This window comes from Ranitomeya imitator, chromosome 6 (genome assembly GCF_032444005.1).
Source record: "Ranitomeya imitator isolate aRanImi1 chromosome 6, aRanImi1.pri, whole genome shotgun sequence".
In the NCBI taxonomy this organism is placed as follows: domain Eukaryota; kingdom Metazoa; phylum Chordata; class Amphibia; order Anura; family Dendrobatidae; genus Ranitomeya; species Ranitomeya imitator.
Window position 1 is genome coordinate 147,626,322 of NC_091287.1, and position 25,007 is coordinate 147,651,328.

The window sequence follows — 25,007 nt, forward strand, 5'->3', positions numbered from 1 at the left end:
ACATACAACAGAACATACAACATACAACAGTACATACAACATATGACATACACTACATACAACATACAACAGTACATACAACTTACATACAGAACATACAACAGAACATACAACAGTACATACAACATATGACATACAGTACATACAACATACAACAGTACATACAACATACAACAGTGCAAACAACATACAACAGTACATACAACATATGACATACAGTACATACATACAGTACATACAACACATACATCTAGACATACAGTACATACATATAGACATACAGTACATACATATAGACATACAGTACATACATACAGTACATACAATACATACATATAGACATACAGCACATACATATAGACATACAGTACATACAACATAGAGTACATACTCACCATCACCTTGATCCCCCAAGCCATTGTCACCTGTAAAAAATATTAAAGTAATAAACAATATACTCCCTGATCCGCAGATATCCAATTAAAATGAGTGTCCCACGACGATCTCCTGTGGAGAGCTGCCACATCAGCTGATGCGACCGCTCTCCAGTGGCTCCAGGAATACAATGACGGAAGGTATCCTTCCGCAATGTATTCCTCCACTGCTGTGAAAAATAGTCCCTATTCTCACTTTGGGCACTGCTGTGTGGGAAAATTCCCACAGAGCTTTGCCATAAAGTGAGACCCTGAACTCAGATAACCTCTTCAGTGATGCACTGCAGGAGCCATTGTCTCCTGTCAGTGTGTCACTGGAGGCCCTATAGAGCAGTGACATCACCTGATGTCACTGTTTTAAAGGGGAGATCGTCGTGAGACACTCGTTAATAATTGAACTACGGTGGAAAGTGAGTATACGGTTGGTTTATTATTTTTAATTTTTTCCAGGCGATCGAGTATGCTAAGTAAGGTGAAATTAAGAATATTAAAATACTTGTTTCTGGCGGTGTCTTTTTTTTAACTCTTTCACTACTATAGGATTACCAATGGATAGTTGTCTTATTGACGCCTCTCCATTCACCGCTACAGGCGAGTGGGAAGAGAGGGGCTAAGTGCCGGAATTGGTGCATTTTACAGATGCGCCATTTCTGGGGTGGCTGGGGGCTGATATTTGTAGCCGGGGGGTCAAATATCCATGGCCCCCCTCTAAACTATGAATATCAATCCGCTGCTGTCTGCATAGCCTTTCTGGCTATAAAATATAGGGGGACCCCACATCATTTGTTTTGGGGGTCCCCCTATTTTAATAGCCAGTAAAGGCTACGCAGACAGCTGCGGGCTGATATTCATAGCCTGGGAAGGGGTCATGAGTATTACTCCCTTCCCAGACTACAAATATAATGCCCCCAGCCGTCAGCTTTCCCCCTCTGGAGCAGAAAAGTATGCGGGAGCCCGCGCCATTTTTTTCCGTTTTTTTTATTAAACATGTTCATTAATCAACATCGGCCTCGTTATTATATATATATGGATATAACTATGGCTATATCTATCTATAGATATATTTATAGATAGATAGTTATATCTATAGATACATATATATATCTATCCATATGTCTATCTGACTACTTTCACACATCACGTTTTTGACGTCAGACACAATCCGGTGAGTTTTGAAAAAAAAGGATCCATTTTTTTCCGCCGGATCCATTTTTTTCTCTATATAGAGTTGTATTAGCGCTGGATTGCGCCTGATGGCCACACGTTTCATCCGTTTTTTGCTCGATCCATCAAAAAAGCTGCATCCGACGGACGGAGAAAACGTACAGAAGAACGCTTTTTCTGTCAGATGAAAAAACGCCCAGCAACTGGGCGAAAAACGTATGAAACTGAGATCTGAAGTGATGAATCCGGCCTCCGAATCCGGTTTTTCATGCATTTTTCCATTCAACTCATGCACATTTTCCCTTCTCTCTCTCTCTCTCAAAAAAACGGATCAGTTGCATCAGTTTTTCACTATTTGCAAAGGATCCGTTTTTTCAAAAATTCGCCGGATCCTGCTTAATGGAAATAAACTGATGTGTGAAAATAGCCTAACTTGTTATGAACAGGTAATTCAGAACCACAATGGACCTTGAAGTTCAGAGCACACAAGGTGACCTGACATTTACCAAAAACATAGGACAAGCTCTGAGACGTGGAAACTCTGCTGACCGCAATCCCTAATCCTAACACACCACACTAGAGGTAGCCGTGGATTGCGCCTAACGCTCCCTATGCAACTCGGCACAGCCTGAGAAACTAACTAGCCCTGAAGATAGAAAAAATAAGCCTACCTTGCCTCAGAGAAATTCCCCAAAGGAAAAGGCAGCCCCCCACATATAATGACTGTGAGTAAAGATGAAATACAAACACAGAGATGAAATAGATTTAGCAAAGTGAGGCCCGACTTACTGAATAGACCGAGGATAGGAAAGATAGCTTTGCGGTCAACACAAAAACCTACAAACAACCACGCAGAGGGGCAAAAAGACCTTCCACACCGACTAACGGTACGGAGGTGCTCCCTCTGCGTCTCAGAGCTTCCAGCAAGCAAGAAAAAACCAATATAGCAAGCTGGACAGAAAATATAGCAAACAAAAATAACACAAGCAGAACTTAGCTTATGCAGGATAGAGAGGCCACAGGAACGATCCAGGAGGAAGCAAGACCAATACTAGAACATTGACTGGAGGCCAGGATCAAAGCACCAGGTGGAGCACCAAACGACTTAACCTCATCACCTGAGGAAGGAAACTCAGAAGCCGCAGTACCACTCTCATCCACCAAAGGAAGCTTATAGACAGAACCAGCCGCAGTACCACTCACGACCACAGGAGGGAGCTTGGCCACAGAATTCACAACAGTACCCCCCCTTGAGGAGGGGTCACCGAACCCTCACCAGAGCCCCCAGGCCGACCAGGATGAGCCACATGAAAGGCACGAACCAGATCGGCAGCATGGACATCAGAGGCAAAGACCCAGGAATTATCTTCCTGACCATAACCTTTCCACTTAACCAGATACTGGAGTTTCCGTCTCGAAACACGAGAATCCAAAATCTTCTCCACAACATACTCCAATTCCCCTTCAACCAAAACCGGAGCAGGAGGATCAATAGATGGAACCACAGGTGCCACGTATCTCCGCAACAATGACCTTTGGAACCCGTTATGGATGGAAAAAGAAGCCGGAAGAGTCAAACAAAAAGACACAGGATTAAGAACCTCAGAAATCCTATATGGACCAATGAAACGAGGCTTAAATTTAGGAGAGGAAACCTTCATAGGAATATAACGAGATGACAACCAAACCAAATCCCCAACACGAAGTCGGGGACCCACACAGCGCCTGCGGTTAGCGAAACGTTGAGCCTTCTCCTGGGACAATGTCAAATTGTCCACCACATGAGTCCAAATCTGCTGCAACCTATCCACCACAGTATCCACACCAGGACAGTCCGAAGACTCAACCTGCCCTGAAGAGAAACGAGGGTGGATGTCATGATTCCAATGGCAGGGAATCACAAAAGGACAAGCACCAACGAGCTCTAGGGTGATGGAACCTGAGCTGACCGCGACCCTAAACCTGAACACACAAATAACAATAGCCGGGGAACGTGCCTACGTTGATCCTAGACGTCTCGCACCAGCCGAAGATCTAACTTCCCCTATTAGAAGAAACACAGACCTCTCTTTCCTCCAGAGAAATACCCCACAGAAATAGCAGCCCCCCACATATAATGACGGTGAAATGAGAGGAAGGCACATACACAGTAAGAAATCAGATTCAGCAAAATGAGGCCCGCTAAAACTAGATAGCAGAGGATACAAAAGTAAACTGCGCGGTCAGCAAAAAACCCTTCAAAAAACCATCCTGTAATTACTTGAACTCATGTTCCAACTCATGGAACATGAGGAGCAATTACAGCCCGCTAGAGCAACCAGCAGCAAAGAAACAAGTATATGCAAGCTGGACAAGACAAAAATAAATCAAAACGTGGAACAAGAAAATCAAAAACTTAGCTTGTCCTGAAGATTACTGAAGCCAGAAGCTGAGGTAACAAAACACTCTGATAACCTTGATAGCTGGCGGGGAAATGACAAGAAAGCCCGGTTAAATAGGAAACTCCCAAATCCTAATAGAACAGGTGGATACCAGAGACAGCAGAACACAAATCACCCAGTACCATCAGTAACCACCAGAGGGAGCCCAAAAACAGAACTCACAACAGTACCCCCCCTTGAGGAGGGGTCACCGAACCCTCACGAGAACCTCCAGGGCGACCAGGATGAGCCCTATGAAAAGCGCGGACCAAATCATCAGCATGAACATCAGAGGCAACCACCCAAGAATTATCCTCCTGACCATAACCCTTCCACTTGACCAAATATTGGAGTTTCCGTCTGGAAACACGAGAATCCAAGATCTTCTCCACAAAATACTCCAATTCTCCCTCCACCAGCACTGGAGCAGGAGGCTCAGGCGAAGGAACAACAGGTACCTCATACCTCCGCAACAACGACCGATGGAACACATTATGAATAGCAAACGATGCTGGGAGATCCAAACGAAACGACACAGGGTTAAGAATTTCCAAGATCCTATAAGGACCGATGAACCGAGGCTTGAACTTAGGAGAAGAGACCTTCATAGGAACAAAACGAGAAGACAACCACACCAAGTCCCCAACACGAAGTCGAGGACCCACGCGGCGACGGCGATTAGCAAACTGCTGAGCCTTCTCCTGGGACAACTTCAAATTGTCCACCACATGACTCCAAATCTGATGCAACCTATCCACCACCATGTCCACTCCAGGACAATCAGAAGGCTCCACCTGACCAGAGGAAAAACGAGGATGAAACCCCGAATTACAAAAGAAAGGAGAAACCAAGGTAGCAGAACTAGCCCGATTATTAAGGGCAAACTCGGCCAGCGGCAAAAAGGTAACCCAGTCATCCTGATCAGCAGAAACAAAACACCTCAAATAAGTTTCCAAGGTCTGATTAGTTCGCTCCGTCTGGCCATTCGTCTGAGGGTGGAATGCAGACGAAAAGGACAAATCAATGCCCATCTTAGCACAGAACGTCCGCCAAAATCTAGACACAAACTGGGATCCCCTGTCAGAAACGATGTTCTCCGGAATCCCATGCAAACGAACCACGTTCTGGAAAAACAGAGGGACCAACTCAGAGGAGGAAGGCAACTTAGGCAAGGGTACAAGATGAACCATTTTAGAAAAGCGGTCACACACAACCCAGATGACGGACATTTTTTGAGAGACAGGGAGATCCGAAATAAAGTCCATGGAAATCTGCGTCCAAGGCCTCTTCGGGATAGGCAAAGGTGACAACAATCCACTGGCTCGAGAACAGCAAGGCTTAGCCCGAGCACAAACCTCACAAGACTGCACAAAAGAACGCACATCCCTAGACAAGGAAGGCCACCAAAAAGACCTGGCCACCAAGTCTCTAGTACCAAATATTCCAGGATGACCTGCCTGCAGAAGAATGGACCTCAGAGATGACTCTACTGGTCCAGCTATCCGGAACAAACAGTCTCTCAGGCGGACAACGATCAGGTTTACCCGCCTGAAACTCCTGCAAAGCACGTCGCAAGTCTGGGAAGACGGCCGACAAAATCACCCCATCCCTAAGGATACCAGTGGGCTCAGAATTTCCAGGGGAGTCAGGCACAAAACTCCTAGAAAGAGCATCCGCCTTCACATTCTTTGAACCTGGCAGGTATGAAACCACAAAATTGAAACGAGAGAAAAACAGTGACCAACGAGCCTGTCTAGGATTCAGACGCCTGGCAGACTCAAGGTAAATCAGATTTTTGTGATCAGTCAAGACCACCACACGATGTCTAGCACCCTCCAGCCAATGACGCCACTCCTCAAATGCCCACTTCATGGCCAAAAGTTCCCGATTACCCACATCATAATTCTGCTCAGCGGGCGAAAATTTTCTAGAAAAGAACGCACATGGCTTCATCACCGAGCAATCGGAGCTTCTCTGTGACAAAACCGCCCCCGCTCCAATCTCGGAAGCAACAACCTCAACTTGGAAAGGAAGCGAAACATCAGGCTGACGCAACACAGGAGCAGAAGAAAACCGGCGTTTAAGTTCCTGAAAGGCCTCCACAGCCGCAGGAGACCAATCAGCAACATCAGCACCCTTCTTAGTCAAATCCGTCAAAGGCTTAACAACACTAGAAAAATTAGTTATAAAACGACGATAGAAATTAGCAAAGCCCAAGAACTTCTGCAAACTCTTAAGAGATGCAGGCTGCGTCCAGTCACAAATAGCCCGAACCTTGACGGGATCCATCTCAATAGTAGAAGGGGAAAAAATATACCCCAAGAAAGAAATCTTCTGGACTCCAAAGAGACACTTTGAGCCCTTTACAAACAAGGAATTAGCCCGCAGGACCTGAAACACCTTCCTGACCTGCTGAACATGAGACTCCCAGTCATCAGAAAAAACCAAAATATCATCCAAATACACAATCATAAATTTATCCAGATATTCACGGAAAATATCGTGCATAAAGGACTGGAAGACTGAAGGAGCATTAGAAAGTCCGAAAGGCATTACCAAATACTCAAAATGGCCCTCAGGCATATTAAATGCGGTTTTCCACTCATCACCTTGCTTTATTCGTATAAGATTATACGCACCCCGGAGATCAATCTTAGTGAACCATTTAGCCCCCTTAATGCGAGCAAACAAATCAGTCAACAAAGGCAAAGGATACTGATATTTTACGGTAATCTTATTCAAAAGACGATAATCTATACAATGTCTCAAGGACCCATCTTTCTTGGCCACAAAAAAAAAACCTGCTCCCAAAGGGGACGAAGATGGACGTATATGTCCCTTTTCCAAGGACTCCTTAACATAATCCCGCATAGCAGTATGCTCTGGCACTGACAGATTGAACAAACGACCTTTAGGAAATTTACTACCAGGAATTAAATCTATAGCACAATCGCAATCCCTGTGAGGAGGAAGCGAACTGAGCTTAGGCTCCTCAAAAACATCCCGATAATCCGACAAAAATACAGGAACCTCAGAAGGAGTAGATGAAGCGATAGAAATCGGAGGTGCATCATCATGAACCCCCTGACATCCCCAGCTTAACACAGACATTGTTTTCCAGTCAAGGACTGGATTATGAGTTTGTAACCATGGCAGACCAAGTACTAGAACATCATGTAAATTATACAACACCAGGAAGCGAATCACCTCCTGATGAACGGGAGTCATACGCATGGTCACTTGTGTCCAGTACTGAGGTTTATTCATAGCTAAAGGTGTAGAGTCAATTCCCTTCAAAGGAATAGGGACTTCCAGAGGCTCAAGACTAAACCCACATCGCTTGGCAAATGACCAATCCATAAAACTCAGGGCAGCGCCTGAATCAACATAGGCATCGACGGAAATGGATGATAATGAGCAAATCAGAGTCACAGACAGAATGAACTTAGACTGTAACGTACTAATGGCAACAGACTTATCAACCTTTTTTGTGCGTTTAGAGCATGCTGATATAACATGAGCTGAATCACCACAATAAAAGCACAACCCATTTTTCCGCCTATAGTTTTGCCGTTCACTTCTAGACTGAACTCTATCACATTGCATTGTCTCAAGTGCCTGTTCAGAAGACACCGCCAAATGGTGCACAAGTTTGCGCTCCCGTAAACGCCGATCAATCTGAATAGCCATAGTCATAGACTAATTCAGACCCGTAGGCGCAGGGAACCCCACCATAACATCTTTAATGGCCTCAGAAAGGCCATCTCTGAACTTTGCAGCCAGGGCGCACTCATTCCACTGAGTAAGCACTGACCATTTCCGAAATTTTTGACAATATATTTCTGCTTCATCTTGCCCCTGAGAGAGAGCTAATAAAGCTTTTTCAGCCTGAATCTCTTGGTTAGGTTCCTCATAGAGCAAACCCAATGCCAGAAAAAACGCATCCACATTAAGCAACGCAGGATCCCCTGGTGCCAATGCAAATGCCCAATTTTGAGGGTCACCCCGCAGGAAAGATATGATAATCTTAACCTGCTGAGCAGGGTCTCCAGAAGAGCGAGATTTCAAAGAAAGGAACAGCTTGCAATTGTTCCTAAAATTCAGAAAACTAGATCTATCTCCAGCAAAGAACTCTGGAATAGGAATTCTAGGTTCAGACATAGGAGCATGTACAACAAAATCTTGTATATTTTGAACCTTAGCAGCGAGGTTATTCAAGCTGGAAGCTAAACTCTGGACGTCCATGATAAACAGCTAAGGTCAGAGCCATTCAAGGATTAAGAGGAGGAAAGAAAAAAAATCAGCCAGGCTGCAATTAGGGCTAGGCAGCAACCTCAGAGGAGAAAAAAAAAACTTCCTCAGACTACTTTTCCTCCTACTTCAGCCCAAACATTTTTGGCCGTCTATACTGTCATGATTCCAATGGCAGGGAATCACAAAAGGACAAGCACCAACGAGCTCTAGTGTGATGGAACCTGAGCTGACTGCGACCCTAAACCTGAACACACAAATAACAATAGCCGGGGAACGTGCCTACGTTGATCCTAGACGTCTCGCACCAGCCGAAGATCTAAATTCCCCTATTAGAAGAAACACAGACCTCTCTTGCCTCCAGAGAAATACCCCACAGAAATAGCAGCCCCCCACATATAATGACGGTGAAATGAGTGGAAGGCACATACACAGTAAGAAATCAGATTCAGCAAAATGAGGCCCGCTAAAACTAGATAGCAGAGGATACAAAAGTAAACTGCGCGGTCAGCAAAAAACCCTTCAAAAACCATCCTGTAATTACTTGAACTCATGTTCCAACTCATGGAACATGAGGAGCAATTACAGCCCGCTAGAGCAACCAGCAGCAAAGAAACAAGTATATGCAAGCTGGACAAGACAAAAATAAATCAAAACGTGGAACAAGAAAATCAAAAACTTAGCTTGTCCTGAAGATTACTGAAGCCAGAAGCTGAGGTAACAAAACACTCTGATAACCTTGATAGCCGGCGGGGAAATGACAAGAAAGCCCGGTTAAATAGGAAACTCCCAAATCCTAATAGAACAGGTGGACACCAGAGACAGCAGAACACAAATCACCCAGTACCATCAGTAACCACCAGAGGGAGGCCAAAAACAGAACTCACAACAGGTGGAACCCAGAATTGCAGAAAAACGGCAAAACCAAAGTAGCCGAGCTGGCCCGATTATTAAGGGCGAACTCAGCCAAAGGCAAAAAGGACACCCAATCATCCTGATCAGCAGAAACAAAACATCTCAGATATGTTTCCAAGGTCTGATTGGTTCGTTCAGTCTGGCCATTTGTCTGAGGATGGAAAGCCGAGGAAAAAGACAAATCAATGCCCATCCTAGCACAAAAGGCTCGCCAAAACCTCGAAACAAACTGGGAACCTCTGTCAGAAACGATGTTCTCTGGAATGCCATGTAAACGAACCACATGCTGAAAAAACAATGGCACCAAATCAGAGGAGGAAGGCAATTTAGACAAGGGCACCAAATGGACCATCTTAGAGAAGCGATCACAAACCACCCAAATGACCGACATTCTTTGAGAGACGGGGAGATCCGAAATAAAATCCATAGAGATATGTGTCCAAGGCCTCTTCGGGACCTGCAAGGGCAAAAGCAACCCACTGGCACGAGAACAGCAGGGCTTAGCCTGAGCACAAATCCCACAGGACTGCACAAAAGAACGCACATCCCGCGACAGAGACGGCCACCAAAAAGATCTAGCCACCAAATCTCTGGTACCAAAGATTCCAGGATGACCAGCCAACACCGAACAATGAACCTCAGAGATAACTTTATTCGTCCACCTATCAGGGACAAACAGTTTCTCCGCTGGGCAACGGTCAGGTCTATTAGCCTGAAATTTTTGCAGCACCCGCCGCAAATCAGGGGAGATGGCAGACAAAATTACCCCCTCTTTGAGAATACCCGCCGGCTCAGACAAACCCGGAGAATCGGGCACAAAACTCCTAGATAGGGCATCCGCCTTCACATTTTTAGAGCCCAGAAGGTACGAAACCACAAAGTCAAAACGGGAGAAAAACAGCGACCAACGAGCCTGTCTAGGATTCAACCGTTTGGCAGACTCGAGATAAGTCAAGTTTTTGTGATCAGTCAAGACCACCACGCGATGCTTAGCTCCTTCAAGCCAATGATGCCACTCCTCGAATGCCCACTTCATGGCTAGCAACTCTCGATTGCCAACATCATAATTTCGCTCAGCAGGCGAAAATTTCCTGGAAAAGAAGGCGCATGGTTTCATCACCGAGCAATCAGAACTTCTCTGCGACAAAACAGCCCCTGCTCCAATTTCGGAAGCATCAACCTTGACCTGGAACAGAATCGAAACATCTGGTTGGCACAACACTGGGGCAGAAGAAAAACGACGCTTCAACTCCTGAAAAGCTTCCACAGCAGCAGAAGACCAATTGACCACATCAGCACCCTTCTTGGTCAAATCAGTCAACGGTTTAGCAATGCTAGAAAAATTAGCGATGAAGCGACGATAAAAATTAGCAAAGCCCAGGAACTTCTGCAGACTCTTCAGAGATGTTGGCTGAGTCCAATCATAAATGGCCTGAACTTTAACAGGGTCCATCTCGATAGTAGAAGGAGAAAAAATGAACCCCAAAAATGAAATCTTCTGAACACCAAAGAGACACTTTGACCCCTTCACAAACAAAGAATTAGCACGCAGGACCTGGAACACCATTCTGACCTGCTTCACATGAGACTCCCAATCATCCGAGAAGACCAAAATATCATCCAAGTATACAATCAGGAATTTATCCAGGTACTCTCGGAAGATGTCATGCATAAAGGACTGAAACACTGATGGAGCATTAGAAAGTCCGAATGGCATAACCAGGTACTCAAAATGGCCTTTGGGCGTATTAAATGCTGTTTTCCATTCATGGCCCCGTTTGATACGCACAAGATTATACGCACCACGAAGATCTATCTTGGTGAACCAACTAGCCCCCTTAATCCGAGCAAACAAATCAGACAGCAGCGGCAAGGGGTACTGAAATTTGACCGTAATTTTATTTAGAAGGCGGTAATCAATACAAGGTCTCAGCGAACCATCCTTCTTGGCCACAAAAAAGAAACCCGCTCCCAATGGCGACGATGACGGGCGAATATGACCCTTCTCCAAAGATTCCTTCACGTAACTCCGCATAGCGGCGTGCTCAGGTACAGATAAATTAAACAGTCGACCCTTAGGAAACTTACTACCAGGAATCAAATCGATAGCACAATCACAATCCCTATGCGGAGGTAGGGCATTGGATTTGGGCTCATCGAATACATCCCGGTAATCAGACAAGAACTCTGGGACCTCAGAAGGGGTGGATGATGAGATAGACAGAAATGGAACATCACCATGTACCCCCTGACAACCCCAGCTGGACACAGACATTGATTTCCAATCTAATACTGGGTTATGGACTTGTAGCCATGGCAACCCCAACACGACCACATCATGCAGATTATGCAACACCAGAAAGCGAATATCCTCCTGGTGCGCAGGAGGCATGCACATGGCCAGCTGGGTCCAATACTGAGGCTTATTCTTGGCCAAAGGCGTAGCATCAATTCCTCTCAATGGAATAGGACACTGCAAGGGCTCCAAGACAAACCCACAGCGCCTAGCATACTCCAAGTCCATCAAATTCAGGGCAGCGCCTGAATCCACAAATGCCATGACAGAATAGGAAGACAAAGAGCAGATCAAAGTAACGGACAAAAGAAATTTCGACTGTACCGTACCAATGGTGGCAGACCTAGCGAACCGCTTAGTGCGCTTAGGACAATCGGAGATAGCATGAGTGGAATCACCACAGTAGAAACAGCCCATTCTGACGTCTGTGTTCTTGCCTTTCAGCTCTGGTCAAAGTCCTATCGCACTGCATAGGCTCAGGTTTATGCTCAGATAATACCGCCAAATGGTGCACAGATTTACGCTCGCGCAAGCGTCGACCGATCTGAATGGCCAAAGACATAGACTCATTCAGACCAGCAGGCATAGGAAATCCCACCATGACATCCTTAAGGGCTTCAGATAGACCCTTTCTGAAAATAGCTGCCAGCGCACATTCATTCCATTGAGTGAGCACGGACCACTTTCTAAACTTCTGACAATAAATCTCTATCTCATCCTGACCCTGACACAGAGCCAGCAAATTTTTCTCTGCCTGATCCACTGAATTAGGTTCGTCGTACAGCAATCCGAGCGCCAGAAAAAACGCATCAATATTACATAATGCAGGGTCTCCTGGCGCAAGGGAAAATGCCCAGTCTTGAGGGTCGCCACGTAATAAAGAAATAATGATTTTAACTTGTTGAACTGGGTCACCAGAGGAGCGGGGTTTCAAAGCCAGAAACAGTTTACAATTATTTTTAAAATTCAAAAACTTAGCTCTATCTCCAGAAAATAACTCAGGAATAGGAATTTTAGGTTCTAACATAGGATTCTGAACCACTAAATCTTGAATGTTCTGTACTCTTATAGTGAGATTATCCATCAAAGAGGACAGACCCTGAATATCCATGTCCACACCTGTGTTCTGAACCACCCTGATGTAAAGGGGAAAAGAAAGACAGATCACAGTGCAAAGAAAAAAAAATGGTCTCAGAGCTTTTCTTTTCCCTCTATTGAGAAGCATTAGTACTTTGGGCCTCCAGTACTGTTATGAACAGGTAATTCAGAACCACAATGGACCTTGAAGTTCAGAGCACACAAGGTGACCTGACATTTACCAAAAACATAGGACAAGCTCTGAGACGTGGAAACTCTGCTGACCGCAATCCCTAATCCTAACACACCACACTAGAGGTAGCCGTGGATTGCGCCTAACGCTCCCTATGCAACTCGGCACAGCCTGAGAAACTAACTAGCCCTGAAGATAGAAAAAATAAGCCTACCTTGCCTCAGAGAAATTCCCCAAAGGAAAAGGCAGCCCCCCACATATAATGACTGTGAGTAAAGATGAAATACAAACACAGAGATGAAATAGATTTAGCAAAGTGAGGCCCGACTTACTGAATAGACCGAGGATAGGAAAGATAGCTTTGCGGTCAACACAAAAACCTACAAACAACCACGCAGAGGGGCAAAAAGACCTTCCACACCGACTAACGGTACGGAGGTGCTCCCTCTGCGTCTCAGAGCTTCCAGCAAGCAAGAAAAAACCAATATAGCAAGCTGGACAGAAAATATAGCAAACAAAAATAACACAAGCAGAACTTAGCTTATGCAGGATAGAGAGGCCACAGGAACGATCCAGGAGGAAGCAAGACCAATACTAGAACATTGACTGGAGGCCAGGATCAAAGCACCAGGTGGAGTTAAATAGAGCAGCACCTAACGACTTAACCTCATCACCTGAGGAAGGAAACTCAGAAGCCGCAGTACCACTCTCATCCACCAAAGAAAGCTTATAGACAGAACCAGCCGCAGTACCACTCACGACCACAGGAGGGAGCTTGGCCACAGAATTCACAACACTAACTATTCATATATCTATCTACATCTATCCATAGATATATCTGTAGATACATACTGTAGATTAGGGTTGAGCGACTTTTGTTTTTTTAGGGTCGGGTCGGGTTTCACCAAACCCGACTTTTCAAAAGTCGGGTCGAGTGAAATCGGCCGATCCTATTAAAAAGTCGGGGTCGGGGTCGGCCGAAACACGAAACCCAATGCAGTGCAATGGGATACTAATGGTTCCCAGGGTCTGAAGGAGAGGAAACTCTCCTTCTGGCCCCGGGATCCATATTTATGTGTAAAATAAAGAATAAAAATAAAAAATAGGGATATACTCACCCTCGGACGCGCCCTGGTACTAACCGGCAGCTTTCCTTCCTAAGGCCGGCTTCACACTCAGCGTATGAAAATACGGTCCGTATATTACGGCCGTAATACGCTGAAATGTCCCGAAAATAGTGGTCCGTAGCTCCTCCGTAGGCAGGGTGTGTCAGCATTTTTTGTGCATGCCATCCTCCGTATGTAATCCGTATGGCATCCGTACTGCGTGGTTTTCTCGCAGGCTTGCAAAACCAACATACCGCTATAGAAATGATCCATGTGTCCCAAAAAGAAAAAAAAAAAAATATATATATATATATATATATATACTATATATATATATATATATATGTCAGTAGACACATATATGTATATATATTAATATTTATTCCAGCGCTATACAGCTTGAAAGCCGGTAATTCAATTACCGGCTTTTTCTTTCTCCTTCCTAAAACCCGACATGATTTGAGACATGGTTTACATACAGTAAACCATGTCTTCTCTCCATTTTTTTTGCAGATTCCACACTACTAATGTCAGTAGTGTGTATCTGCAAAATTGGGCCGTTCTAGCTCTTAAAATAAAGGGTTAAATGGCGGAAAAAATTGGCGTGGGCTCCCGCACAATTTTCTCCGCCAGAGTAGTAAAGCCAGTGACTGAGGGCAGATATTAATAGCCTGGAGAGGGTCCATGGTTATTGGCCCCCCCCTGGCTACAAATATCTGCCCCCAGCCACCCCAGAAAAGGCACATCTGGAAGATGCGCCTATTCTGGCACTTGGCCACTCTCTTCCCATTCCCGTGTAGCGGTGGGATATGGGGTAATGAAGGGTTAATGTCACCTTGCTATTGTAAGGTGACATTAAGCCTAATTAATAATGGAGAGGCGTCAATTTTGACACCTATCCATTATTAATCCAATTGTAGTAAAGGGTTAAATAAAAGACAAACACATTATTTAAAATTATTTTAATGAAATAAAAACAATGGTTGTTGGAGTATTTTATTCTACGCCCAATCCAGTCACTGAAGACCCTCGTTCTGTGAACGAAAAAACATAATAAACCAACAATATACTTACCCTCCGCAGATCTGTAACGTCCAACGATGTAAATCCTTCTGAAGGGGTTAAAACATTTTGCAGCAAGGAGCTTTGCTAATGCAATGCTACTCCTCGCTGCAAAACCCCGGGGAATGAGTCTAAATATAGATCAATGAGCTATATTTAGCTTCATTTGCGGTGAGGCACCCTCTGCTGGATGTTCATAGATCGTGGGAACTTACCTAGAAAGCCTGGGAGCTTTCTAGGTAAGTTCCCACGATCTATGAACCACATAGATCGCATTTTCTGCCAAGAGCTGCGGATTTAGTGCAGAAAAATCCGCAGGCAAATCTGCAACGTGTACACATACCCTAACAGATCCCAGAGATTCTGAGAATATTTTTTTCATGACGTATTGTACTTCCTGACAGTGGCAAAACTTCTTTGATATGACTTGCTTTATTTGTGAAAAAAAAGGAAATTTGGCCAACGTTTTGAAATGTTTGCAATTTTTAAACTTTTAATTGTTATGCCCTTAAATCAGAGAGTTATGTCACACAAAATAGCTATGAAATAACATTTCCCTAGTTTACAGCAGAACAATTTTTGAAACTTAACTTTTTTTGTTTGGAAGTTATAAGGGTTAAAAATTGACCAGCAATTTCTCCTTTTGCCAACAAAATTTACAAACAGTTTTTTTTAGGGACCACACTATATTTTAAGTGACTTTGATAGGCCTATATGACAGAAAATACCCAAAAGTAGACCATTCTAAAAGCTACATCCCTCAAGGTGTGCAAAACCACATTCAAGAAGTTTATTAACCCTTCAGATTCTTCACAAGAATTTTTGGAACGTGGAAGGAAAAAAATAAAGATTTAACTTTTTTTCACACTACAATTTTACATTGGGCCCCATTTTTTTAATTTTTACAAGAGTAAAACAGGAAAAAAAATAGACCACAAAATTTGTTGTGCAATTTCTCCTGAGCATGCTGATGGCCCATATGTGGGGGAAAGCTAATGTTTGGGCACATGGCAAGACTTGGAAGGGAAGGAGTGCCATTTGACTTTTTGAATATAAAATTTGCTAGAAAAATTAGCGGACGCCATGCAGCTTTTAGAGAGCCCCTGATGTGCCTAACCAGTGGAACCCCCCAACAAGTGACCCCATTTTGGAAACTAGACCCCTCATGTATCTAGATGTGTGGTGAGCACTTTGAACCACCAGGTGCTTCACAGAAGTTTATAAAGTATAGCAGAGAAAATTAAAAAAAATCACATTTTTCCCACAATAATGTTATTTTATCCCCACAGTTTTTTATTTCACAAGGGTAACAGGACAAGATGGACCTAAAAAATATTGTGCAACTTCTCCTGAGTACACCGATACCCCACAAGTGTTTGAAAACTACTTTTGAGGCACAGTGCAAAATTCAGAGGGGACAAAGCGTCATATTGGAGTTCAGATTTTTCTGGACTGGTTTGAGGGTGCTATGTCACAGTTGCAGAGCCCAAATCAGGTGCCAAAACAGCATAACCCACATAAGTGTCCCCATTTTACAAACTACACCTCTCAATGAGTTCATCTAGAGGTGCAGTGATCATATTGACATTACAGGTGTGTCACAGAATATTATACCGTTGGGCAGTGAAGAAAAATAATTACATTTTTACCACCAAAATGTAGTTTTAGCCCCAGATTTAACATTTTTAAAAGGGGAAATAGATAAAAATGGCACCAAAGTGTGTCCCACAATTTCTGCTACATGTAGAAATACCCCATATGAGGCTGTACAATACTGCTTAGCCATACAGTGAGACTCGGGATGGACGAAGCGGTATGTGCCTCCTGGAGCACAGAATTTACTAGAGTAGTTTATTGACCTAATATATAGAGCCCCTAAGTGCTAGAAGAGCTGAATCCCCCTTCAAGTGGCCTTATTTTGGAAATTATACCCCTTTGGCAATTTACAGGTGTAGTGATAATTTTGACTCCATGTGTGTTTTCCAGAAGCAAGCAGCAGAGGATGTTGCTGAGTGAAAAATGCAAAATACCGTTGTATTGACCAGTATTTTGTAGTGACCAGTACATTGTGCCCAGCTCATGCTTCTGGAGACACGCAACCGTAACTTAGGATGCTAAATGTAGTTTAGGCACATTGTGGGCCCATCAGAGAGAAGGTATATGGATTTGGGAGCACAGAATTCACTGGAGTCTGGGGAGAGGGGGGGCGAGGAGCCATTTTTATTTTCCAGAGCATTTGTATTACCAGTAACGTGGAAGTCCCCTAGATTTCCATTGACAGATGACAGACCTGAGTGGGGACTTGCTTTTTTTGTGGATTGATTTGAAGCTTTTGTTAGGAACATTTTACATAAAATTTTGGATCACATTTATCCGGCACTCTACGCTGGTCATATGCCAGACAACTTCCAAAGTGACTCCATCTGCCTCATTATAGGGAATCTTCTGCCAAAGGGGTCCATCTGAATCACATATTTCAGAGAATTACATGGAAACCCCGGTGTAAGCGCTCAGCATAAAGCATAGAATAATTGCGCTGAGCCTTACTGCGATCTTTGGGAGCCAGAATGAACAAATCAAAAGTAGGTGAAGAATTGGTTTTATTTATTTTTTACGCCGTTCCTCGTGCGGTATAAGTGATTAGGTGACTTTATTCTTCTATAAAGTTTTTTTTATGTTTGGCTGCTGTCACTCACTAAAAGACTCTATTTAGATGCCACATTTTGAGAGCTATAATTTTTTCCATATTTCTGCCAACAGAGCCATGAGATGTCTTGTTTTTGATATTTTTCTTGGTACCATTTTTGGGCAGGTTACATTTTTTGATCACTTTATATTCCAGTTTTTGGGAGGCAAATAAGCAAACACCAGCAATTCAGGAATTGGTTTTTTTTAAATGCCATTCCATGTGGTAAAATTGATAAGGCAACTTTATTCTTCACTTCAGTACGATTACAGGGATACCACACTTATATATTTATTTGTGTTTTGGCACTTTTATACAATAAAAACTATATAGAAAAAATAATTATTTTTAAATTGATTTATTCTAAGAGCTATAACTTTTTTTGTTTTTCTGCTAATTGAGCTGTGTGGCACCTTGTTTTTTGCAGGACAAAATTATGTTTTCAGCGGTACCATTTTTATTTACATTCATCTTCTTGATCGCGTTTTAGGCCGGGGTCACACTAGCGTTGAATAAGGACGAGTGCTAAACGAGAAAACATCGCATTGCTGGTCCTACACTGTTAATCTATGGGGCAGCTCCTATCACCGTTTTTTTCTCAAGTGTTTTCAGCGTGTGAGTGAAATTGCAGCATGCTGCAATTGTACGCGGATATCGCCCGAGTCCCGCCAATGCAATTCTATGGGTGCGAGAAAAACTCGGACACCACACGGACCATCTGTCTAGTTTGCTACAAATATGCAACCATTTTCCTCATTTCAGGCCATTGAGCCATTAAATTTAATTTGTAAAAGGAGTGAGAAATGTAAAGCCATACGCATGTCATACGGATGTCGTACGGATACATAGGTTGGAGAGAATCGCATCATCGCATTGCAAACGCATTACACACAGATGACCATACGGAGAACACTTGTGCGACTCTCAGCGGGGAGACTTGGACCGATTTTTCTTATGTTAAGTGTGACCCCGGCCTAATTCTAATTTCTGTTCGGCGGTATTTTTTTCTTTTTTTTTTACAATGTTCACTGAAGGCGTTAAGGCCATGTTCACACAGTGCGTTTTTTACTGCGGAACCGCAGCGTTTTTGCCGCTGCGGTTCCGCAGCTGTTTTCCATGCAGGGTACAGTACAATGTACCCTATGGAAAACAGGAACCACTGTGCACATGATCCTGAATTTAAAAAAAAAAGCCGCGCTGAGTAGCTGCGGGAAAAAAGAAGGAGCATGTCACTTCTTTTTTCGGAGCCGCAGCGGTTCTGCACCCATAGACCTCCATTGTGAGGTCAAACCCGCAGTAAAACCCGCAGATCAAAAATATATCTGCGGGTTTTATTGCGGTTTGTGGTGCCGAACCGCTGCAGCAGGAAGTGCGGGGAAGCGGGCGGAAGTGCGTGGGCGGAGTGTGGCTGCCCCGATCCCACCCCCCCATGCTCTGATGCCCCACCCTGTGCTCCGATGCCCTCCCCCCGTGCTCCGATGCCCCCCCCGTGCTCCGATGCCCCCCCGTGCCCTAATCTCCCCCCCTTATACTTACCCGGCCTCCCGGTGTCCGTCCGGCCGTCTTCTCCCTTGGCGCCGCCATCTTGCAAAATGGCGGGCGCATGCGCAGTGCGCCCGCCGAATCTGCCGGCCGGCAGATTCGTTCCAAAGTGCATTTTGATCACTGAGATATAACCTATCTCAGTGATCAAAATAAAAAAATAGTAAAAGACACCCCCCCCCTTTGTCACCCCCATAGGTAGGGACAATAAAAAAATTAAGAATTTTTTTTTCCCACTAAGGTTAGAATAGGGTTAGGGGTAGGGTTAGGGGTAGGGTTAGGGGTAGGGTTAGGGTTAGGGGTAGGGTTAGGGGTAGGGTTAGGGTTAGGGGTAGGGGTAGGGTTAGGGGTAGGGTTAAGGTTAGGGTTGGGTATTTTCAGCCATTTTAACCCTAAAAAACTTCCTAGAAAACACACAGACTCTGCATAGAAAACTGCATAAAAAAAAAGGATAAAAAAACGCATCAAAAAACGCACCAAAAAAGCACAAAAAAAGGACCAAAAAAAGGACCTGCGTTTTCTGCCAAGAGCTGCGGTTTCAGTCCTGAAAAAAAAGGATGGAAATCAGGAACGTGTGAACATACCCTAACTGGTGGGACAGTATTAAAGGTCAGGTTGTTGCGGATGTGTCAATACCAAATGTGTGTACTTTTTTGTTCATTTCTTTCTCATAAAAATATTTATTTTTGGGTACAATATATTTTTTTATGATTTTTTAAAAATATATTTAAAATTTTATTTTATTTATTTTAGCTTTTTTTTAAAACTATTTTACTAAGTCCTTGTTCTGGTCTTTTACTTTATGCTGTCTGATCGCAGTTCTTATCCATTGCAATGTACCAGCATTACAATGGATTAGAACTGTCAGCCCTGCAGACACAAGTTAGTTAGATCATGATCTAACTGACTGCTAGTGACTCGTGACCTGGATCTGGTCATGATGACATTGGGTCACCATGGCAACGATCAGATCCCTAATAAATGCTGGGATCTCAGTATTTAGGAGGATAAAGTGGCAGGAGTGATGTGGGCACTGCCTCTGCACAGATTGTCGGGTGTCATGCATCTTACATTGAAGCATCTATGTGATTACCTAGTTTATGGGTCCAACTTTTCCAGCTATGTTCCTCAGGGGGAAAGACCTGTGCAGTGCACAGCTGCCATTATCTACGGTTATTCTTATTAACACTATGTAAAGTTTAGCTGTTCTAATAGGATTTTCTCGTAATTTCTTAGTTGCATTTTGCAGCAAAAGCCATGGTCTGTAAATAGCATACAACACAGCAAAGGGATCTTATTGTTAAAAAATATCAGTCAAGAGAAGAATTACTCTCATCTCTCTGCAATACCGTTACACTTACCCTGAAAGATAATTGTGAATGAGCGTTCATCAGAAGGTTAATTTCGCAATAGTCTTTCAGTGTAAATAGGCTGCCGATAACCTTGATGAATGAGCAAAATGCTCATCCCTCGAGTGAAATGATCTTTTGGCAGCGCAAGAGATCATCATTCGCAGCAGTGCATTGTCCTGTTACTGGCACTGCTGAGAGGTTGACAGCTTTTGCTTATTGAGCAATTTATTACAGATCTATTATAGACCGCTCAGTATCCATCATTTACCGTGGTCTCCATCTGTAAACGGGCTATTAAACGACTGCTGATCGGAAAAGGTTTTCTGATCGGTGGTTGTTTAGCGCTCGTTTTTAGTGCTCATCTTTTTCTCCATCTTGTCAAATCTTTGTCGATGTCTTAAAGTCGCCAGGCAATCACTGCAGAGTTTGCTGCACTGATCACCATGCCTTTGAAAATAAAAATATTAGATATATATTCACATTTATAAGGTGTGCAGTGGTGCTTGTATGTATGCAACCAGCTAGCATAAAATAAAGCAAAAAAACACAAATTTGGCCAGTAAAGTATGTCACTGAAATTATTATTTGTGCTTTGCCGACCGATGCTAATTAGTATAAACAATTGTAGAGAACACATGCAATACCGGACCCATTGTGTATGTTTTGGGCTTATGGCACAAAGCATCTTGGTGTGCTGGGTTTTGCGGTTCTCCTACGGATAGTGAGTACTAATTAATTAATCCTGGTATTGGTCTGTGTCCAAAGTCAATACGGAAAGGGCATAGTTATCGGCATTGTTACATACACGATGTTCCAAATTATTATGCAAATTACATTTTTCTCAGATTTTCCTAAATGGTCGGTGCAAATGACAGTCTAATAAAAGTCATCAAAGGTTAGAGTATACATCAAATTTTATTTTAGAAACCTTCCAATGATAACAGTATAATCTCCAAAATAAATAAAAACTCAAAATGGACTGGTCACATTCACTGAACAAAAAAGCTATTTAACTCCAAAAGATCCTAACAGGCCAAGTTACATGTTAGCATAGGAAGTCTTCTTTGATATCACCTTCACAATTCTTTTATCCATTGAGCCTGTGAGTTTTTTGAGAGTTTCTGCTTGTATTTCTTTACATGAAGTCAGAATAACCCCCCTGAGCTGCAGTTTTGATGTGAACTGCCTCCCACCCTCATAGGTCTTTTGCTTGATGATACTCCAAAGGTTCTCTATAGGGTTGAGGTCAGGGGAAGATGGTGGCCACACCATGAGTTTATTTCCTTTTATGCCCATAACAGCCAATGACTCAGAAGTATTCTTTGCAGCATGAGATGGTGCATTGTCATGCATGAAGATGATTTTGCTCCTGATAGCATGTTTCTGCTTTTTATACCATGGAAGAAAGTTGTCGGTCAGAAACTCTATATACTTTACAGAGGTCATTTTCACACCTTCAGGAAACTTAAAGGGCCCTACCAGCTGTTTCCCCATGATTCCGGCCCAAAACATGACTCCTCCACCTCCTTGCTGACGTTGCAGCCTTGTTGGGACATGGTGGCCATCCACCAACCATCCACTACTCCATCCATCTGGACAATCCAGGATTGCTCGACAGATGTTGTGGATCTTAAGAGCCTGAGGTAGCTCAAGAAGAAACCCTGCTGGATTAATGATGGTGGTTATTATAGGGACCAATAAATCTAGAGGTCATAACTTCCAGGAAGGAACCTTCAACCTGATATTCCTGGTAGACAACCACACAAAGTCATTTACATTATGGTCCAGACCTGGTAAGCATTTTCTGTCAGTCATACATTTGTACCTGTCTCCTATTATCTTCAAATTACTCAGAAACCCCCCCCCCCACCACACTGAGAATGACAAAGCAAAATGTTCCTCTTCCAAAAGTCCTGAAGCCCCTCCCCCGATAAAGGTACCAAACTGTGGATGGCAACCGTATGCACCAAAGAACGGTGACCAGCCTGTAGATTCTTGACGGTGATTATTGATAGCAAATTTTGCCAGCGGTAAGTAGGATGCCCAATCCTCCTGATTTTCAGAGACAAAACACCCGAGGTAGGTCTCTAAATTCCGGTTAATGTGCTCGGTCTGTCCATTCAACTGGGGAAGGCAGAGGAAAAGGACAGCTGCACTGGGTCCCCCGATCTGACACCACATTGGAGGGAACCCCGTGAAGCTTCACGATCTCATTTATAAAAACCTGAGCAAGAGTCTTGGTATTCAGAACTGCTGGTAATGCGGTGAAACAAACCATTTTACTGAACCTATCTACAACCGCCAAAACCACAGTCTTGCCTGCAGATACTGGTAGGTCAGTAATAAAATCCATGGGCAAGTGTGTTCTTGGTTGACTAGGAATGGGTAGCAGAAGAAGAGTACCAGATGGACAGGTATGCAATACTTTAGAACTTTAGAAGCAGCTACTTGTTCAACCACATCCTGATGCAACCCCGGCTACCAAAAACGAGAAAGGAGGTCCGCGGTTGCTTTACCACCTGGATGACCAGCAAGCACACAGTTGTGATGTTCCCTAATTACTTTGAGGATCAGATTTGGTGGTACAAATAACCTTCCTGGAGGGCAGGTCTCCAACACCTCATACTCCAACTCAGGGTAAAATGCTGAAATGACGACCCCCTTCTGCAAGATCAGGGCAGGGTCCTCATGGTCACCATCACCAGGGAAGCTCTAGGACAAAGCATCAGCCTTGACATTTTTGGCCCCTGGATGGAAAGTGACCACAAAATTTAATCTAGAACACAGGGACCATCTAGCTTTTTAGGGTTGAGATATTTAGCAGATTGAAGATATGACAAGTTCTTATGGTCAGTGATAACAGTAATAGGATGGACAGTCCCCTCCATTCAATGTCAGTATTTTACAAATGCCAATTTAGTTGCCAAAAGCTCCCTATTACACACTTGATCATCTCTCTAAGCTGAAGAAATTTTTTTTAGAAAAGAAGGCGCATGGACACCATTTACCAGGGGATGGACCCTGAGACAACACAACCCCAACTCCCACCTCCAATGCATCAAACTCCACAACAAAGGTCTGGGAAACATCGGGTTGACTATGTATAAAAGCTGCGGCAAAACAGCTCTTATGGGAAGAAAAAAGCACTCAGGACATTGTCCGACCATTTGGAAAAGTCTGACCCTTTCCTTATCATGCCAGTAAGGCATGACAAGGAAGGGCACTGAATAATTATGGCTGAATTTCCTGTAAAATTTAGTAAAGCCCAAAAAACGATGAAGAGCTTTCAAGTTCTCGGGATGGTCCCAATCAAGGACAGCATGGATCTTCTCTGGATCCATCCGAAAACCTGAAGATGACAACAGGTACCGCAAAAACTGTACCTGCTAGATGGCGAAAACACATTTTTTTAGTTTGGCATATAATTTGCTATATCTTAACCCCTTTACCACCAAGGGTGGTTTGCACGTTAATGACCCAGCCAATTTTTACAATCCTGACCACTGTCCCTTTATGAGGTTATAACTCTGGAACGCTTCAACGGATCCTGGTAATTCTGACACTGTTTTCTCGTGACATATTCTACTTCATGATAGTGGTAACATTTCTTTGATATTACCTGCGTTTACTTGTGAAAAAAATGGAAATTTGTCAAAAATTTTGAAAATTTTGCAATTTTCCAACTTTGAATTTTTATGCAATTAAATCACAGAGATATGTCACACAAAATACTTAATAAGTAACATTTCACACATGTCTACTTTACATCAGCACAATTTTGGAACCAAAATTTTTTTTTGTTAGGGAGTTATAAGGGTTAAAAGTTGACCAGCAATTTCTCATTTTTACAACACCATTTTTTTAGGGGCCACATCTCATTTGATTTTGATCTCATTTTGAGGGGTCTATATGATAGAAAATAACCAAGTGTGAAACCATTCTAAAAACTCCACCCCTTAAGGTGCTCAAAACCACATTCCACTTTTTGTTCGGCGGTATGATAATAAAGCGTTGTTTTTTGCCTCGTTTTTTGTTTTTTTGTTTTTTTTTACGGTGTTCACTGAAGGGGTTAACTAGTGGGACAGTTTAATAGGTTGGGTCGTTACGGACGCGCCGATACTAAATATGTGTACTGTTATTTTTTTTTATTTACATAAAAAATATATTTATGGGAGCAATATTTTTTTTTTTTTTAGGAATTTTTTAAATTTTTTTTACACATGTAAATATATTTTTTTTACACTATAACATTGCCCCGGGGCTATGCACTGTGTCAGATCAGCGATCTGACGTGCACTCCTGGAGGCTTCCCGACACCTGAGCAGGCGCTGGTAAGCCACCTCCCTGCAGGACCCGGATGCAGCCCCGCGGCCATTTTGGATCCGGGGCCTGCAGGGAGAAGACAGTAGGAGACCCTCGGGGCAACGCAATCACATCTCGTTGCTCTGAGGGTCTCAGGGAAGCCCGCAGGGAGCCCCCTCCCGGCGTGATGCTTCTCTATACTGCCGG